Raw genomic sequence first — 17,226 nt, 5'->3', positions numbered from 1 at the left:
TGAGGAAAGATGTGGCAGGCATCCATACCGAAAACAGCCCTAGCACGAAAAATATTAGACTCATACAGGACGCTCCCAAATAAAAACAGCCCTTCAAGACCACAATAGATAACTGCTTCTCCTAAATTAATAGAGTCAGAGAAATATAAGTAAAATGAAGGAGAAACCATTCCCAATTAAAAGAAGAGAAATCCCCTGAAAGAATAAACAATGAGACAGACCTCTCCAGTTTACTAGACCCCAAGTTCAAAAAGGAAGTAATAAAAATCCTGAAGAAATTAAGAAAGACTATGGATAGAACTGTGGATCACTGTAATGAGGAAATAGAAACTATAAAGAGGACAATTAAAATTAGACCACTCAATTGCTAAGATGAAAACTGAACTAAGTGCAATAAATAGCAAACTAAATAATGCAGAAGAGAGAAGAAGTGATCTGGAAGATAGAATAATGGAAATCACTCTATCAGAATAGCAGACAGAAAGAAAAATGAAAAAAATGAAAGCAACATGAGACCTATGGGATAATATAAAGCGTGCCACAGGAAGATCAGCTCGGTGCTTTGTGACCACTTAGAGGGCTGGGATAGGGAGGGTGGGAGCGAGACGCAAGAGGGAGGAGATATGGGGATATAGGTATATGTATAGCTGATTCACTTTGTTATAAAGCAGAAACTAACACACCAATGTAAAGCAATTATACTCCAATAAAGATGTTAAAAAAAAAAAAAAGAAGCATGCCAATCTACACATAACAGGGATCCAAGAAGGAGAAAAAAGAGAAAAGGGGACCAAAAAAGTATTTGAAGAAATTATGGCTGAAAACTTCCAAAACCTAAAGAAGGAAACATATCCAGGTACAGGAAACACAGAAATGAAATGAACTGTCAGAAAAAAAAACAACAAAAAAACCTCTTTTAAAACCATGTCAAAAAAAAAAAAAAAAAACCTAAGAATAAACTTGACCAAGGAGGTGAAAGACTTATACGCTGAGAACTATAAAACACTGATAAAGGAAATTGAAGATGATTCAAAGAAAAGGAAAGATACCCCATGCTCTTGGATTGGAAGAATTAATATTTTTAAAATGACCATATTACCCAAAGCAATCTACAGATTTAATGCAATGCACCCTATCAGATTACCCATGACATTTTTCACAGAACTAGAACAAATAATCCTAAAATTTATATGGAACCGCAAAAGACCCAGAATTGCTAAAGCAATCCTCAGGAAAAAGAAGAAACCTAGAGGCATGACACTCCCAGACTTCAGACAACACTACAAAACTACAGTAATCAAAATAGCATGGTATTAGGACAAAACAGACATATGGATCAATGAAACAGAATAGAGAGCCCAGAAATAAACCCACACACCTATGGTCAATTAATCTTCGACAAAGGAAGCAAGAACATACAATGGAGAAAAGACAGTCTCTTCAGCAAGTGTTGTTGGGAAAGCTGGACAGCTGCATGTAAATCAATGAAGTTAGAACACTCCCTCACAACATACACAAAAATAAATGCAAAATGACTTAAAGACTTAAATATAAGACAGAACACCTTAAAACTCCTAGAAGAGAACATAGGCAGAACATCCTCCATCATAAATTGTAGCAATGTTTTCTTAGGTCAGTCTCCCAAGACAAAAGAAATAAAAGTAAAAATAAACAAATGGGCCTAATCAAACTTAAAACCTTCTGCACAGCAAAGGAAATCATAAACAAAACAAAAAGACAACCTACAGAATAGGAGAAAATATTTGCAAACAATGCAACCAACAGGGATTAACTTCCAAAACATACAAATAGGTCATACAGCTCAATATGAAAAAAAAAAAAGGAACAACCCAATCAAAAAAATGGGCAGAAGACCTAAATAGATATTTCTCCAAAGAAAACATCCAAATGGTCAACAGGCACATGAAAAGATGCTCAACATCACTAATTATTAGAGAAATGCAAATCAAAACTACAAAGTGGTAACACCTCACACAAGTCAGAGTGGCCATCATCAAAAAGTCTACAAATAACAAATGCTGGAGTGGGCATGGAGAAAAGAGAACCCTCCTACACTGTTGGTGGGAATGTAAATTGGTGAAGCCATTATGGAGAACAGTATGGAGGTTCCTTGAAAAGCTAAAAATAGTTATCATATGATCCAACAATCCCACTTCTGGGCCTACATCCAGAAAAGACAAAAACTCTAACTCGAAAATATACATGCACCCTAATGTTCACAGCAGCACTATTTACAATAGCCAAGACACGGAAGCAACCTAAGTGTCCCTTGATAGATGAGTGAATAAAGAAGTTGTGGTACATATATAATGGAGTATTACTCAGCAATAAAAAAGAATAAAATAATGCTATTTGTAGCAACATGGATGGACCTAGAGATACCATACTAAGTGAAGTAACTCAGACAGAGAAAGACAAATACCTTATTCTTTCAGTTATACATGGAATCTAAAAAATGATACAAATGAACTTATTTACAAAACGGAAACACTCACAGATAGAAAACAAAATTACAATTGTCAAAGGGGAGAGTGAGGGGGAGGGATAATTAGGAGCTTGGTATTAACAGATACACACTACTATATATAAAACAGATAAACAACAAGGTCCTACTGTATAGCATAGGGAACTATATTCAATACCTTATAATAACCTACAATGGAAAAGAATCTGAAAAACTATATATACATATGTGTATATACATATATATGCATAACTGTACCACTTTTCTGTACACCAGAAACTAACACAACATTGTAAATCAAATATACTTCAAGAAAAAAACCTAAAAATTAAAAAAATAAAATAGAGAACTAAGAAAATAACATGTGAAGGAAAATTCAAAACATAAAAATAAAAATGACTAATGTTTAATCTCATTAGTAATAAAATATGTGCAAAGTAAAACAACAGCCTAATTCCATTTTCATTCTTCAACATTGGCATACACAAAAGAATTGTCAGAAGCCTAGTTTGCTGGAGGTGTGTTGAAAAGAATAATTTGTTGTTGGGATGTCAAATTATTACAGCCTTGCTGGAGGGCAAGATGAGGTTGATGACAGTGGCGACAATCTCAATGGCTGCTGACATTTGCTGAATCTTTACTATGTGCCATCAACCATGCTAAGTACTACCATACCAAACATGTGAAGAGTTTTCAATATATATATATATATTTTTTTTTTTTTTTAAAGCTCAGCGTGCATTTCTAATGGTACTTTTTTTTTTTTTTTATAGCTACTTTATTTATTTATTTATTTATTTATTTTTGGCTGTGTTGGGTCTTCGGTTCGTGCGAGGGCTTTCTCTAGTTGCGGCAAGTGGGGGCCACTCTTCATCGCGGTGCGGGGACCGCTCTTCATCGCGGTGCGCGGGCCTTTCACTATTGCGGCCCCTCCCGTTGCGGGGCACAGGCTCCAGACGCGCAGGCTCAGTAGTTGTGGCTCACGGGCCCAGCTGCTCCGTGGCATGTGGGATCTTCCCAGACCAGGGCTCGAACCCGTGTCCCCTGCATTAGCAGGCAGATTCTCAACCACTGCGCCACCAGGGAAGCCCCTCAATATATTCTTAACGAAAAAGTAGGGGAAAATATGTGCGATTTAACTTCATTCAATTTTTATTATAAAAATGTGGGTTTATATACATACAACTCAAACATCAATGCATTGGGGAAAAAAGTCTGAAGAAATCTACAGCAAAATGTGTATAGTAATTATAAGAGTTGTATTAATAAGTTATTTTTTATTCCCATACCTATTTATTTTCCTACAATAAGTATTTATTTATAAAATGAAGATGTTCAGGTAAAATACTATGAATATTTTTTGATTCTGTATACTAACGTATTTTTATTATCAATCAACTGAGCAAATACATAATAAGTAAAAGCTAGTTTGAATTCAGCAGCGCTTTTAGGTAAAGAAGCTTGCAGAACTTGTAGAAGTTAAAAGCAAAGCTTTGGGGCTTCCCTGGTGGCACAGTGGTTGAGAATCTGCCTGCTAATGCAGGGGACCTGGGTTCGAGCCCTGGTCTGGAAAGATCCCACATGCTGCCGGGCAACTAGGCCCGTGAGCCACAACTACTGAGCCTGCGCATCTGGAGCCTGTGCTCCGCAACAAGAGAGGCCATGATAGTGAGAGGCCCGCGCACGGCGATGAAGAGTGGCCCCCACTTGCCGCAACTAGAGGAAGCCCTCGCACAGAAACGAAGACCCAACACAGCCAAAACAAAACATAAATAAATAATAATTAAAGGTGCTAATAATTTTTACAAAAAAAAGTGAAGCTTTGAATTGGTCTGGACTGAACTTAAATCCCAGCTTAAATGCAGTTTACTCTGTAATCTTGGGCAAATAACTGATATTTTGAGACCTCAGGACTCCCATCTGTGAAATGTGGATAAGAATTGTATTTTCTTCTTAGGATCAGATAAGAATTAAATGAGAAAATATCTTTATAAGGCTCACATGGGGCTTAACATAGAATAAATACTCAATAAATTATTTTATTGTCATAAAACATACTCATTCCCTAAGCAAGCATTTATTAAAGGTCAATTATATATACTCTTTAAATAAGTTGTAAGGGATCACAGTGTAACCTTTCCTGACTCTACCCAGTCGGCTAATTGGCCCCTCCCCTATAATAACATAAATTGATTGCATTTATTAAGCAGTTACTATGTGCCTGGCCAATTGATGATTTCATGTATCATGTTATACTATTGTTAGAACCACTTTATGAATAATATACTATTATTAGTCCCATGTCTTAGATAAGGCAATTTAGAGGAGGAAGTTAGTAAATAGGTATTTCCAAATTCAAACCCAGGCTCCAGAGCCTGCTCTCTTAACCACCACAATACTCTCCTGGCTCCCTCAAAGTCTCCCACTAACTCCTAATGGCCTTTGTGTTGTACCATGATGCTCTGGACAGGTCTCCCTGGTTTGACAATGAGAATGTCAAAGGCAGAGGCCAAGACCCAGTCTTCTTTATGTCCCACGTTCTAGCCCAGTGAGGCACACAGCTTAGACTGTACCCTCAGACAACTTTATTATTTCAGTGGAAACTTAAACCCCTTCACTCAGCCAGCTTTCTAATAGTAAAACAAGCACAGAATTGACAGGAGATGATAGAAGACAAAGGGAAAAATTCACCTCTAATTCTTCTCCTGAGCATTGGGATAGGTAGACAATACACTTCTTCAGTCACTGATATTAAGCCTTCCTTGGATCTCGAGGAATATTTCCCTTGTACATATTGTACCTGTTTACCACTTGAATATTCTTCAATGCATCCATTCTGTCTATACCCATTGCTACCACCCTAGCAATTGGACCACTTTTGGACCACTGCAGGAACATCCTAGCTGATGTCCTGGCTTTCCTTCTTGCCCAGAGTCATGTTTTTTCAATGCACATCTAACTACTCATCTCTTTCCTTACACTTCTACAATAGCTGTTGAGTCTTGAGATAAAGACCAAAATTATGAAAGGAAGACTTTGTACTACCAGGTCTCTGCTTCCTTCTCCAACCCCAACTTGGATCATTTCCATGTCTCTTTCTTTCCATCTCCCTGACTCACTAGGTATTTTTTAAATTCCTTAAACACGTTTCTACCAATCTCAGAACCTTTGTGCACGCTCTTCAACAGTCACCAGCCAAGATGACTTATACCATCTAATCTTTCAACTCTCAGACCAAATATCATTTAGTCAAGAAAGCTTTCCATGATCCTTATTAGAGATCAATCTCCTTTTGTTTGCTCTCATAGTACCTTATCTTTTACTTATAGAAGGTCTCATAGTAGTACAGAATTATTAATTTTGCAATTAGTTCTTTAACATCTGACTCCCACTATAGTATAACTTGTCAAGGGCAGGCACTCTGTCATACCTTTTCTATCTGTTTACTGCTGTATCCGCAGTCATTAAATAGACATTTGTTGAGCAAATGAATTAAAAATACAAAAAATGAAAGTACTAAACTATAGATGAGTTTCCATAAAGAAAACCTATGAATTACAAATTTTTTCATTTAGTGAAATAGTACTGTCATGAATATCCCATGAGAAATCTTCCCAATCTGCAGAATATGGAAATGAAACTGTGTTGATTGATGTCAAACCTCCCAAATCAAAGAGGAAGTGGGTAGAAATAATATGCAGTCACTGGTGTAACGAAGCATAGGTGAAGGGACCTAGGAATGAATGTACCTTTGTGGAGGCTATGTGAGTGTTTACTTAAGGATTTTGGAGTTTTGGTACTCTGTTTCCTGAGGTAGTTGACATATATAAAATCTAAAATTTCACCAAAATGATTCAATGATAAATAATGAGGGCTTCCCTGGTGGCACAGTCGCTGGGAGTCTGCCTGCTGGTGCAGGGGACGTGGGTTCGAGCCCTGGTCTGGGAGGATCCCATATGCCGCGGAGCGGCTGGGCCTGTGGGCCACAACTGCTGGGCCTGCGCGTCTGGAGCCTGTGCTTCGCAACGGGGGAGGCCATGATAGTGAGAGGCCTGCACACCGCGATGAAGAGTGGCCCCCGCTTGCCGCAGCTAGAGAAAGCCCTAGCACTGAAACGAAGACCCAACATAGCAACCAATCAATCAATCAATAAAAAAAAAAAAAAAGTAACTCATGAAAAATAATAATAATGCTGGCAAAAGTGCTTCGGAAGTAATAATTTTTCCATTTTCCCAACCTTTCTGAGAATGTCAGTTTGAGCAAGGTGCCCATGAGTGAAAGAGTTAAAGGAAGAAGTAGTAGTTATTTGACATGTCTTGATAAAGAATTTTTGTATAGGTCCCAGGAATTAAAAACATATAAGAGCTTAATGACAGGGTAACAAATAACATTTGTAAATCAAGTTTCCAGTTCTTTGCTTTCAACAAAATTGAAGAAAAATCTACTTTAAGTCTCTTAATCATTAAAAGTAGTTGTTGTGATAAATCACCATAATATTTGGCATATCCTTGGAAGGAGTTCAAAAAGTGCTCCATTCCCATCTATTTATTTATGTGAAAAATAGTTTTAAGTGCTCAGCATACATAAAAAAACAATAATAGGATTAAAATTGGTTCTGAACTCTCATTCTAGAAGTAAATAATATTCATGGGTATGTTACATAATTAGAAGGAAAGCTTCATCTATGTCATTAAACAATGCATTTTCAATAAAAAATATTTACCTCTTGTAGTTATCATCTGTCAAAATGTGTAACATATTCGTATTGTTTGTTATGTACCAATAATAATTATAATAATAACTCATTCCAAATGAAATAATTTATGGCTTAAACAATTATGTCACCTCAAAATTTTAAATTAATTTAATTTTAAATATATATATAGTTGAAATGTATTACAGAATTATCAATAAATTATTATTAATAATTTATTAATTATTATTAATAATTATCAATAAATTTTCAGTAAATTTTCAAGCATAAAAATATTATATAATTGAACAAAAATCTATGGAGTACTGTAATGAAAAAATGAGCTCCAGGGGAAAAAATTAAAAAGAGCTATGTAAAATCTAAAACTTCAAAGATTACTTTAAAAAAATAACGACATGTCAGATTTCAGTTTATATTGCATAAGTTATATTTAAAGAGAAATATTACCTTTTTCGCTATCAAGATTTATAATATGCCAGAAATTATGTCTTTCGCAACTATTTAAACATACGATAAAAACTCTGAGTGACAATTTAAACTGTGAGGGAGCACATAGGGTTTCCATATTATTTTATGGGTACACAACCAAAAAAAAAAAAAAAGCTTTAAAACTACTGCACACACATGGATTATGGTCAAACAGATTTCACTCTGCCACTTGCTAAATGTGGAAACTTAGGAAAATCACTTAATTTCTATAAATAGTAAGAGCTTCATCTCTTAAACAGAAATGATAATAACCAGCTGATAGGGTTTTTGTGAGAATTAAGTGAAATCTCATACGGGAAACACGTGGATGCTCAAAAAGAGGTAGCAATTACCTAGAATGGGAGCAATTACCTAGAAACAGCTTTGTTATAGAAAACTATTCTCCCTAATGGACTCAGCACACAACTGAAGGGTCTAAGCCAGTGTGACAGCAGTTTTCATCAAATAAAATAGCGTTCACACTTGGAGGTGGATTAAACTCCCTAACCTACTCTCCTAGAGACATTTTTGGTACCGTATTTCAGAGTTTAAGGGAATAGTTTTCTCAGTCATATTTGAGACAGTTACCTTCTTTAAAGAACAATTCCTTAACACACCACAACATGAGACTTAGCCAAAACACCGAGGTTATTAATATTTTTTAAGTTAGTGCAATGACATAAAATGTATTTCTGATAAGCTCTGTAACTGAAAAGTGGAAACACATTTCATTACCAAATGCATAATAAAGCTAATTTCAAAGAAGAGATTTTTCCTTAATATATACTGGTTGTTATGGACTGAATGTTTGTGTCCTTGAAAAATTTGTATGTTGAAATCTAATTCCCAGTGTGGTAGTATTTGGAGGTGGGGCCTTGGGGAGGTAAATAGGTCATGATGGCAGGGGCCCTCATAAATGAGATTAGTGCCCTTTTAAGAAGGGGTCAGAGAGCCAGCTCACTCTTTCCACCATGTGAAGATACAAGAAGAGTTAGCACTCTGCAACCCAGAAGAGGGCTCATACCAGACCGTGACCATGCTGGCACCATGGTGCCAGTTCCAGCCTCCAGAACTGTGAGAAATGAATTTCTGTTGTTGATAAGCCACCTAGTTTATAGTATTTTGTTATAGAAGCCCAAGCTGACTAAGACACCGGTGAAGAATCAGTCCCTCTCATTTTACACAAACAAAAGTTCATTCTAGCAATTTATTTTAGAAACTGTTTGGTAAATCAGTTAAGTCAGAAATATGGATTCTGGTCCTGTATCATTTTAAAACCAGAAAATAAACCAAGAATATCAATATGCAACAAAGGCACTATTGATAAAGCAGACAGTAGATAGTATAACTGGTATTTTTTTTAAAAACTTTTTAAAAAAAACTCACTAAAGGCAGTTATAGGTTCAATTGATCCAAAAGTAACAGTCTTGATTATTCCTCAGTGAACATTATAATCTTCGGGATGATGCAGCAAAACAAGTACCGTGCCTACTGTTTTAAAGATTTTTTTAAAAGAATACAGTTTATTGTGATTTTGAGATAATTTTCCAATTGAAAGACACTATGGGCTAGGTTTATTCTCTTTTTCATAGAGCCTTAAGTGAAAACAACAAAACTGAACAAAAATTTTAAAAACCAACAGATTAATTCACATGCTTATCCTTTAACATTACAGTGTTAGCATTTGACAAGACATTCTCAGAACAGTGAATGGATTTATGGACAATCCATGAGGCAAACAACGTGCATTATCCTTAATCCAAAAACTAGAGCTCTTTGGAGACAGAAAATGCTGGTCATTCTAGAGGCAGAAGTCTCAATCATCAAAAAGCATGGAAAACACGTAACAACAAAGTGTACACTTAACTAACAATGAGAACTGTCTGTAAGCATCTTCTGCTAGGTGACTGTCCATCATAGTGATGCCACAGGCAGCAGGAGAGAAAATTCATCTTTGCTCAGATATAGAAGGACATGAAACAATCCATTAGCTTTGCTACTTAGCAAGAAATCTCTTGTTAAGGCAGAGCAGGAGAGAAGGGAGCAAAATGCAAGATGACCTTCCTGTGAGTACACCTGCAGGGATGTATGGGGTGGGCTGGTCTGGGGTTGTTACTCTGTCCAGGAAATTTACGAAATGGAAATATTTACCCAAATTATTTCAAACGTTTTCCTTTTTAATCTTAGCTCTATTGTCATTCTGTTCCAATCCATCTCCTACATGCTTTAAAAGTCTCATCCTTCCTCTTTCATTTATTTTCTCTTTTTTATCTTTAACTTTTCCACTAATTTCACTGCATTTCTTTTCTGCAGTCTCTCCACTTTGAGGATAATCTGACAGATGGTTTTAAGAGCCGTGACTTTTTTAAAACAGAAACTATGATTAAAATTATTTTATTTTCAACACCACTGAAATGCCGTGATCCATCATCTGAGGAGATTGGCAGGCTTCTTCCTTACTCTCCTGCATTCCCACGTAAGCTGTCAGCCCTGACAATCAAGGTTTAGACATAAAAATCCACAAATCTAAAGGGGGAAAAAAAACCCTTCTTTCAGCCAACAATGTCAATCTCTATTCCCAAAGGATAATTTTACCAAAGTAACAAGCAGGTGGCAAACTGTAAGCGATCACCAACAATCTGCCTCTTCTATGTCCTGGAAGAACCTGCACCAAACCCAAATGGCTGCTGGACCTGCCCCTTAGGGAGGCACGAAGCTCCCTCGCATCTCTTGCGGCAGGCCTATATGCCCGTGTGTGGCCTCCAGAACCCGAAAGAGTCACAGATTATGGTCTGTGTCCCAGCATGCCCTTAGGGCTCTGGCAAGGGGGCAGGACCCTGCCGATCCACCTCCGGGCAGTAGCCACGCGCTGCCCCATGTGCGCCCTGTGCCCATTGCTCCCAACCGAGGCGCTTTCCCTTCACCATCTAGTGAGGTCGACCAGATGCCCAGAGACCACCAGAACTCATCTCTGTGGGGTTGATTCTGTTTCGCAACTGTCTTAAATTCCACAGCGCCAGCCCGGTAAGTGATTGATCCCAGAATCGGGCTAGCACACTGACTTCTGGCTCTTCAAATTATTTATAAAGGTAGGGGCCCTGCAAAATATGTTTTCACAACTTCCAACACACACACACACACACACACACACACACATGCATGCCATAGTAGCAGCTTCATGCACCAATGCAGATAAAACCTGCAAGGAAACTGCCTCCTAGACCAGTGACAGATCCAAGGCACTTCTAGGAGCCAGTCATTCTAAGATCCAAACTAGCTGTGTGCTTAGGTTGGATTTAAAAGATTTGTGATGGAAACCCAAGGAAGCTCTCCACCGATTTGTGCTAGCCCCAGGGCGCTCCATCAAGTAGGGACAGGGCCACCAGGCCTATGACGAGACCACAGGCAGCACTGGTGGCCCCCAGGCAAAGCATCAGTTATTAGGGCAACAACAGTCTGTCCCATAAGCACACCCTGGTTGTCTACAATGGCAGCCCCTGAGTAACAACACCTGATTCATAAATTCACTTCACTCCAGACTGTGTGGGGTGAGAGCAGATACAATGCACTAAGATGGGCCGGACAAGAATGGCAAATGGTCACCCTTACGTTTCGGCCATTTGCAGCCCTAAATTTCTCCACATGAGTTATATTCATATTTTTGTTTTCTGGAAGAGAGTATATGTTTCTGCCTGTGAACTCCAGACTGTGTTCACACTGCTCCGAGGCAGCCCATCACTTTAACTCAGCTTTGCCAAACAACCTTCCATTGAACCCTCTTTTCACCAAAAGGAATAGGTGTACCCCGTGCAGCAGTGGCCTCTGCTACAGGACCATTGCAGGCTAGAAGGAAGCCAGAAAAAGAAGAACTATTGCAAAGCTGCCTGTTGTTTGCACCCATTGCTCTGGAGTTGGAGCAAAAATTCCCCTTTTTTCTGGCTAGCTCTTTCTTGGGAAATATCACTTTGATGGGCCTTATGATTTTGCAAAATTAGTGCCCAAGGCCCTGTCCGACAGGAGAAGTAGTGACCATTAGGGGCTAACCTGCTGTGCATCATAATAGGAAAGGCTGCCTTTACCAAGAAGAGGGCGACTTCTCTTAGAAGCTCTTACAATGATACTCGGCAGAATTATCGCAAATTATTTGTAGTCTTCACATCAACTCTGTAATTTTTTTCTTTTTTCTTTTTCTTTTTTTTTTTTTTGGCCACACCATGCGGCATGTAGGATCTTAGTTCCCCAACCAGGGAGCGAACCCTCGCCCCCTGCATTGGAAGCGCGGAGTCTTAACCACTGGACCACCGGGGAAGTCCCAACTCTGTAAAATAATATTACCTATACTTTTACAAGTAAAGAAACTGACATACAGAGCAGATAGACTAGCTACTTTACACAGCTAGCAAGTCATAAAGTCAGAATTCAAGCCTTCAGACCCCAAGCTCAGGGTCCTTTGGACATTAACAGTGTTGCCTCTTATAATAATGTTTGCCTTTTCAACTTCTCCTTAGCAGCATGCTTAATTTTTCTGCAAACAGTAAATCTCATCACCTTCTTACAGAATGAATTGAGTCCCATAATCCTTGTAGACACTGCAGGCCAGGCATACAGTAGGCACCTAATAAATATCTGTTGATTTATATTGACCCTGCCTGTACTTTAGGACAAGTTAGAGAAGGTAAACAATTTACCAAATTTGAACAATTCAGAGAAGCCTGATGTGACTCACCACAGCTGATATCTTTTACTCAAAGGGCTACATATGGGACCACAGATCAGCTGCCACTGGGTGATTTTGAAGGATCTGATCCACAAGGAATATAGTTTCTGGAAAGAGACATTGGAGAGCCAAATGCAACTTGTTTTGGAATTGAGCACCCTTGCCAAGGCTTCATTCATAAATAATGTAGGGCTAACTTCCTGGTCGCAATCCTAAATGGGCAGGCTACCTGTATCAGGTTGCCGGCAACCCGGATGCAAGTACCTGAATTCTGTGTCTGCTGACAATTCCTGGTTAATGTCTCAAAATTTTTTAAAGCAAGAATGAGAGCTCTAGCCAAGATACATCTATTTATTAAAGAAGACCTGTTAAATTAAAGCCATTCTTAAATACCCCAAAACTGAGACATTTGTTGACACAATCCATGTAAACTATTGCCTTCAGAAATAGATTAGCTTTCCCTGGAATCATAACATGTATGCAAAGAGACACCTAGTGGACAAACATGTAAGTACACTGTTTAGCTTGAGACCAAAGACTGAAAGATCATTCTGAAAGATCATTCTCACTCCTGCTTTTGATTTCAATAGAGCATTTTTTAAAACTACTAGAATCATAAAGCTGGAAATCTAAGCTTTACAAAAGACTATTTTGGGTTTATTTCTAAAGGAAATTTTTGCTCTTTACTGTTTTTTAATTAGATTATCATACTGCATAAAGTCTTGAGAAGTAACACAAAAATTAGAGTAGAATGTAATTGGCCAGCCACTTGAGTTAAACTTTCTCTGAACTCGTGTGTGCTTATTTTTTTGTTTCCATCTCTTTATAGACTTTCCGTATGAGATTTTCCATTTGTCTTTGGGTTGTTTTATTCTTGCTTTTAACTAAGTAAAGCCAAAGACTTTTTTTCCAGCCAGTTTCCTGTGGTCCGCCCAGCTTCCTGTGACCTGCCTGCTCTCTTCATTTTGTACTTTCTCACCCACACCTCACCTACACACTGTTTTATACCCATCTTCTCACATTCAGCTTACATCTGCACCTGCCAGCCTCCCACTGCCCTAGATGACTTTAACCTCAAAAGTCTGTCATCACAAGAAAACAAGGAATTATTTATTTTTTCCTGACACCATTTTACTGAAATTTGGCCATGTCAAACGTTTAGAGGAGAAAGGTTTTTTTAATTAAATAGATAAGTTTAATTTCAATGTGTATGAACTCATGGACTCCAACTCGCAGAATTTTAAATCTGAAAGAGACTTGTTCTCAGGGAAGCCAGATTACATTTACAAAGTCCAGTTACTCTGAGACTGCTGGGCCAGGAAAAGCCAAGCCATGTGGAGAGTCCCAGGAGAACAAAGTGCTAGGAGAAGGAGGAGCTAAGGAACACACATGTGTGGATGAAAACGTGATCTTGGAAGCGGATCCTTCTGTCCCAACCACTCCAGCTAAAACCACATGAATCAGAGAAGAACTGCCAAGCCAAGCTCTTCTCAAATTCTGCCCTGGGCAAAACAAAGAGGTCCTCACCCTACCATTTTCAGTAAGTAAGGTGGTCCTTCTTACTTCCATCACATATTTGGTGGTAATATGTTGAAACCTTTTCTTGGATATTAGGAATAAACCAAAGATGCTGAACATTGTACCAGAAGAGCTCATTAAAAAATAGTAAGAATCACAATAATTAAAAAATAAGAAATTAAGTTTGTCAATATTTTCAGATGATATGATTTTACACATGGAAAAGAATCTACATGTGAATTACTTAAACTAAAAAGTGGATATAGAAGGGTTGCTAGATACCTGCCCGATACGTAAAAATCAATAACTTTTCTACATGCCAGCAACAGATAGCATGAAAATAAAATTTATAAGAAGATACAAATATAACAACATCATTAAATTCCAAATACATTAGAATGACTCTAATAAAAGACATGTAATACTTCTATGAAGAAATCTATAAAACATTATTGAAAGAAATTAAAGAAGATCTAAACAAATGGAAGGATGCCATATTCATTAATTAGAGGACTCAAGATTGCAAAGATGGGGCTTCCCTGGTGGCGCAGTGGTTAGCAATCTGCCTGTCAATGCAGGGCACTCGGGTTCGAGCCCTGGTCCGGGAAGATCCCACAAGCCATGGAGCAACTAAGCCCGTGCACCACAACTACTGAGCCTGAGCTCTACAGCCCACAAACCACAACTACTGAGCCTACGTGCCACAACTACTGAAGTCCACACTCCTAGAGCCCGTGCTCTGCAACAAGAGAAGCCACCACAATGAGAAGCCCACGCACCACAACAAAGAGTAGCCCCCGCTCGCTGCAACTAGAGAAAGCCTGTGCACAGCAACGAAGACCCAACGCAGCCAAAAAATAAAATAATAAGTAAATTTTTTAAAAAAGACTGCAAAGATGACTATGGTTAGTGCTTTTTCTTTGCTATTAATTTTATTATCCTATGGCCGTAAGGATATTATCTTACCTTTTCTTCTAGAACTTCTGTTGTTTTGCCTTTCATTTTAGATCTATAATCTACTTGCAATTGACCTTTGATTCTGGTTTCAAATAAGGGTTAATTTCCATTTTTAAAATTAATAACCAATTGTCTCAGTATCATTTATTGAAAATACTGTCATTTCCCCATTGGTTCTAATCATAAAGGAAAAACTTGATAAGTTGGAACCCACTAAAATTAAGACTTTCCGTTTACCAAAAGACAACAGTAGGGATTGTAAAAGCAAGTAAATGAATGAGAAAAGATATGTGCAGTACATATAACCTATACAAGGCTATATACCAGAATGCATAAAGAATTTCTATAAATCAGTCAGAAACAGACAGAAAAACCCAAGAGAAAAATGAGAAAAGACTTAAGAGCCATTTCACAAAGGAGGATATCAATTAGCCAATATATGTATGAAAAGGTGCTTAACCTCATTACCATTCAATGAAATGCAAGGTAAAACTGTAAAGAAACATCATTAAACACTGGCCAAAATCATGAAATTTTAGAAGACTGACAATAACAAGTACATTGTAGAGTCAAAGAAAACACTCAAACACTGCTGTAGAGAGCATAAATTAGGACAACTATTTTGGAAAACTGTTTGGCAAAATCTGCTAAAGCTGACCACATGCATAGCCTATGACCCATAAATTTTACTCGTAAGTGTACATGCATCAGATATGCATGCACATGTACACTGAAAACATGCATAATATGTTTCTAGCAGCTTTATTAATAATAGAGAAAATGTTAAAAAATAATCCAAATGTCCATAAACAGGAAAGTGGATAAATAAATTGTGGATTAGTCATACAATGGAATACTACTTAGCAATAAAAAAGGGGAAACTCCTTATCTCACAGTCATATAATATTGAGAGAAAGAAACCAGACACCAAAGAATATACACTCTATAATTCTGTTTATATAAAATAATAAAACTGGCAAAACTAGACCTCAGTGTTTAGCAAAGTACACCTAGGTCATTAAATTATACAGGAATGCAAGGCAGTAATTACCACAAATGGCAGGAGAGTGGTTACCTTTAAGGGAAGGCAGGGATTATTTATTAGAAGAGGCCAAGAGGGGATTCGGGGTATCCCAACAGTATCCAATTTCTTGACTCAAGTAGTAGTTACAAGAATTTTTGCTTTGTGATAAAGCATCAAGCTATTCAAATTAGTTTTGTGCACTCTTCTCTATGAATATTATATTTAACATAATATACATTATATTTCAAAATAAAATTTATTTTAAAAAGTAAGATTTAGCAATATGTTATCTAAAAGAAGAAAAACAGAAAACAAAAGGATATGAAATGTTAAAATTTAAAAGATGGAAACAAATATCCAGACAAACATGAACAAAAAGAAAGCTGTGATGACAATTTTAATATCTGAAAATATAAAATTCATGGTAAATATACATATATATTTATAACAATCAGAAAATATAACCTTCATAGACATATAAATATATTGCCTCAAGCAACCACAACTCATAGAACTGGAAAGAGAAATATATAACTTGACAATTATAGTTGAAGATTATAGCACACATCTCTCAGATATCAATAGCTTAAGCAGACAATAAATAAACAGAAATGTAGATGACCCAAATGACACAAATTAGTAAATTTAGATATACAGAACTCTATACTTGAGAAACAGAGAATAAACTCTCATTTTCAGCACACATGGTATATTGTCAAAAATTGACAAAAGTACTGTATTGCAAAGGAAGTCTTGATAAATTTCACAGAACCAGTTTAACACAGATTATGTTCTCTGGCTGTAATGCATTAATTATAGAAATTAATAATGAAAACATAGCTTTAAATAGTCTACATGTCTGGAAACTAAATCTTACACTACTAAAACAATTAGATAGATAATCAACAAGGACCTGTGTATAGCACAGGGAACTCCACTCGATATTTTATAATAACCTATGTGGGAAAAGAATCTGAAAAAGAATGGATATATGTACATGTATAACTGAACCACTTTGCTGTACACCTGAAACTAACACAACATTGTAAATCAACTATACCCCATATAAAATAAAAATTTAAATTTTAAAAATGAATTAAGGAAATCAAATGGGAAATATTTAAAATTTATCACCATTGAAAACACTACATATCAAAAAAGTTTTAGGAAACACAGCTAAAGCATTTTTCAAAGGAAAATTTATACTTTAAATGCATGTATCAAAAAAAGAAGGAATGAAAACAAGTTAAGAGCTTAACACATGAAACTAGAAAAATAGCAAAATAACAAACCCAAGGAAGAAATAGTAAAAATAAAGGCAGAAATCAATAAAATAGAAAAAT

This window comes from Balaenoptera acutorostrata, chromosome 14 (assembly GCF_949987535.1).
Source record: "Balaenoptera acutorostrata chromosome 14, mBalAcu1.1, whole genome shotgun sequence".
In the NCBI taxonomy this organism is placed as follows: Eukaryota; Metazoa; Chordata; class Mammalia; order Artiodactyla; family Balaenopteridae; genus Balaenoptera; species Balaenoptera acutorostrata.
Note: the sequence above shows the minus strand (reverse complement) of the source record.